Raw genomic sequence first — 3,625 nt, 5'->3', positions numbered from 1 at the left:
TGGATATAGGTGATGACCTTGCCATGTCCTTTAACATGTATTAAATTGAGGTTAATTGAAATTGAATCGGAAATCTAGGGAATTTAATTGTGTTTATCTATTTAAATTCTATCAATTTGGTCCAAGATCTAGTTGTGTTTTAGAAGTGGTTTCTATATTCAAATCATAGACTTAGACTTGTTGTATATTCATTTGGTTATGTTTTGAACATTGGATAACATAGTTGCTATGTTTGTATTCGTGATAATATGTTTTCCTTATTGAATATATTGTTGCCTTGTGTAATGATTTGCACACTTCGTGTTTAACATCTTTCATGCATAGCGTGTAACGAATCGCACACTGAAGATTCGACATTCATCATATCATATTAGTTGTGGATTTAGAGCATGTATTATATAGGTTTCCAAATTTGGTTGTGCTTAGTAGATAGTTGATTATCTTGCATATTCCTGTAGATATATGCATTATTGCACAACTTGTTGATGTTTGAAACTTGGGGATGTCATTATTTGACTATGGCTAGGACGTGGTTCTAGTACGGGGGATAGTCCCTCTATCTATAGTCTAGTGCGCACATAGGGAGGTTACCCATGGGCTAGTAACCCTAAAGTAACTATGTTGTCGGTCTGATCCGGCGTGACGTCCGAGTATCCACTTTATTTGATTTCGCATTTCATTTTCAAGTTGATAACTAGATGATGTTGTAACTTGTTGTTTCTTATTTGTCGTTCCATTTTAAGTTACATGATGTTAACTTTGCGAAATTGTGCTTTATGCATTGTATTGGAAGTTCCAATGTTGGTTAAATTGCATCGATATTGAAAATTGTGTTTTGACGTTCTAACAAAGCTTAGGATTGATCCTATTGATTCATTTATAACTTAGACGTTAGGTGCCATGACCCACTTCTGTTGTTTTCATGCTTTAGATTTCAAGCTGATAGCTTTAAGAAATTGTATTTTGTTGCCTTGTATAATATGCTTTTATGTGGTTAGATTGCATTGAAGTTGTAAATTACATTTTGATTGTTCAGCATGGCCTAGGATGATTCCTTATACTTATTTAGAACATAGACGTTAGGTGACATGATCACTTTAGTTGTTTTTCTGTATTCGAGATTGCAAGTTAATACCTTTAAGAACCTATATCTTGTTACTTTGTATAACGTGCTTCCATATTATTTAAATGGCATAGATGATGTGATTTATGCTAGAAACACTCTAAGGTAGCTTAGGATGCTCCCTGAGTCTCATTTCGATATAGACGTTAGGTGGCATGAACCCCTTTAACATGTTTCACCTTAAGGTGATAAATTTGTAAAATGCTTGGTCGATGCATGTTCATCTCCTACGAGTAGCTTTATGTTACTCACCCCTACGATACTGGGGCATATTTCAGGTACGTAGACTTGGTTCGTGACGCCTAGCATTCCATGGATGTTGTGTAGCTTTTAAGTTTCCATTTCATGCAAACGTTAGTAGGAAATGTCATTTTGTAGATTCATATGTAAAATTTGTATTCTTTGATTCCATGTATGTAATGTGTACATTAGTGCACTCCTTTCAATGTATTTGACATGTATGAGATGAGGCCGAAGGCCAATGACATGTGTATTGTATTCTATACAACTTTTTAACTTCATGAAATATTATGAAAACCTTGAAAAATCGCAAGTCATTGCTTCACAATGGTTGCATCGGGTGTGGGAATTCCATTTTCATTCTTTCATAGGGTCTTATTAATCTTGTATGAAGTGTGGCCATGGGCCAAACGGTTATTTGACTCCATTTTACATTTTTGGATTCCATGTTTTTCATTCCAAGTCTATTTTTGCCTTTTTGCGCGTTGGGGGGTCGGATTTTGCATCGGCTATATTTTTAAATTGTGGACCATTGTAGCATGTCCAAATAGATAAGTTACGTTTGTGTGCATGGTCATTTTCGGGCAAAACCTTATCGTTTGTGTTTTGAGCTTCCTATGGACTCATTTTGAAGTTTTGTTACATAATCTGATTTTAGGGCACTTTGGGGTTTTCCTTCAGGAAATAAATTCCATTCTTGCTATGGTCACTTAGAAAACGTGATTTGAGGGGGGGTTTCTTCTTCGTGTTTTTCCAGAAAATGTTGCCTTGGTGCCGGAAATCCCATGCAAAGTTCAGCTTTCTGTTATGCATATAGCAGCTTTTTAATCCTCTTGCCCTTTTCTGATCTAGGGGCATTCTGGGCACTTCATAGTGTTTATTTTTCATTTTCATCTACGATCCGGGTAGAAAACGTGATTTTAGGGGGGGTTTCTTCTTCGTGTTTTTACAAAAAAAATCATCTTGATGCTGAAAACGACTCGCAGATCTGGAAAATCTGGTCGTTCCAGGTTTTTCCGGGAAAAGTGTTGATCTAAGGGCCATTTCTGGTATTTCACTTGTAAAATAAAATCTTCTCTTGATATGGTCATATAGAAAACATGATTTTGGAGGGGGGGGGGGGGGGGTTTGTTCACAACTTTTTTCCAAAAAATGTGGTTTAAGCCCTCAAAACCACGTTTGAAGTACAAAAATCTGTGCAGGTCCTGCCCAAATTTTAACCCAGAAAGTTGTTTTTTTTTAAACTTTGAGGCTTCATATCTTCTTCGTCCCGACTCCAAATCAAGTGATTTTTGAGTCTAAGTTTATTAGTTTTTGCTTGTCTAAATAACAGTATGCATGATTGCAACAAATTATATCTTAAAAGGCCATTTTACCCCTTGTAAAGTACCCTTGCTGCACTGATTTTAAACCCAAAAGTTGGTTTTTATGAAACTTTGACGTTTCATATCTTCTTCGTCCAGACTCCGAATCAAGTGATTCTTGAGTCTAAATTCTTCAATTTTTCCTGGTCTATCTAATGGTATGCTTAGTTACATTCATTTTTATCAAAAAAGACCGATTTACCCCTTGCGAAGTACCCTTGCTGCATTGATTTCAAACCCAAAAATGTGATTTTTATGAAACTTTGGAGTTTCATATTTTCTTCATCTGGACTCCGAATCAAGTGATTCTTGAGTCCATCTTGATTAGTTTTTCGTTGTCCTTCCAGTGGTGTGCTCGGTGGCACCCGAGTCCACAGTTTTCAGAAATAACTATTTTGCCCCTGGGGGGCTTATTTGTCATATTTTTGGTCTTTTGCTTCCGCGTCAGTTCTCATTGAGTTCCACGACCTCATAGAAGGTCATTTTGACTTCTTAGAGTCTTGTTTTCTGTTTTCGCTTCTGCATTCGGATCCGTTATTGGATCATCCTTACGGTTCATCACAGGACACGCTAGCCTAAAAACCAAGGTCGTCACAGTCTCTGCTCAGCACGAACCAATTCTAGGTCTGGAACTGATGAACACCTAAAAAATATATTAGTGGGTCAGGCCCATGAGCAAGTTCTTTCTACGACAACCCAAATAGAGACCGAAAAACTATACATCAATAGCTAACCCATACAATGACTATATACTCCATAGATATATCTATCCACACTAAAGGACTCTCACTGGACTACAGACCAGTCTCAACCTGAATAGAGGCAACATGCAAAACGCACCCAAAGTGAGCATGTGTACCTAAACCTAAACAAGGTACACCTCCAACCATCATAGCTA

This window comes from Cornus florida, unplaced genomic scaffold (genome assembly GCF_030987335.1).
Source record: "Cornus florida cultivar Cherokee Brave unplaced genomic scaffold, ASM3098733v1 CherokeeBrave_3.0.0_Hap2_Chr07, whole genome shotgun sequence".
NCBI classification, from domain to species: Eukaryota; Viridiplantae; Streptophyta; class Magnoliopsida; order Cornales; family Cornaceae; genus Cornus; species Cornus florida.
This window is presented reverse-complemented; position numbering follows the sequence as displayed.